The 680-nt window shown below is 41.3% G+C and overlaps 1 non-coding gene across 1 annotated transcript; it reads right to left on the reverse strand.

Moving 5' to 3' along the window:
* Positions 1-448: 448 nt before the first annotated feature.
* Positions 449-529, reverse strand: trnas-aga (transfer RNA serine (anticodon AGA)). Its single transcript has one exon. It is a non-coding gene; the product is annotated as a tRNA-Ser (tRNA).
* Positions 530-680: the final 151 nt, after the last annotated feature.

The following is a 680-nucleotide window of genomic DNA, read 5'->3' on the forward strand; positions in this document are numbered from 1 at the left end:
CGTGCCAATCATTTGACCAACTGTGAATGAAATATTGATATTGATATTGATCAATAGTCAATGTCAATCCATTGCTTTCCATCTTGCATTAGTCCAGAGTTGTAACTAAACCTTGACTGAGAGACGGGATCATCATTGTCTTGTTCTTAGAATGATGTACGCCTTTAAGAAGTGCCATCATGCCCATGTATTGTGTTGACTGGTTCTCACAGTGGTTGTTGCAGCACAACGTCAGAACACCGATGAGATGCTCTGCAAGCAGCACATCAACATTTGTTGATATCAAGTGAGAACACAAGTTTACCTGATTTACCTGCAACTCACTCTCATGTTCTTTTTTTTTCATGACAATATTGCCTGAGAATAGATATCAGCACAATTTGTACACAACTGGGCTGACTGTAATGGTTAATGTTTAATAATGCAGCTGACACAAGCTGAAAACAATCGTTGTCGGCAGGATCGAACCTGCGCGGGGAGACTCCAATGGATTTCTAGTTCATCGCCTTAACCACTCGGCCACGACAACAAAGCTAACTGGCTGTCTGGCTGGCTGAGAAAAAAGGATAGTATCACCCCCTATTCTTCACTACCTCGTTTAATCTTTTGATGTTTTCATCACACAAACAACTTAGCACACGCACGATTGTCTCTCTTACTCAACCAGAAATATTCCACCA

The sequence above is a fragment of the Larimichthys crocea genome, unplaced genomic scaffold (genome assembly GCF_000972845.2).
Source record: "Larimichthys crocea isolate SSNF unplaced genomic scaffold, L_crocea_2.0 scaffold251, whole genome shotgun sequence".
Taxonomy (NCBI): Eukaryota; Metazoa; Chordata; class Actinopteri; family Sciaenidae; genus Larimichthys; species Larimichthys crocea.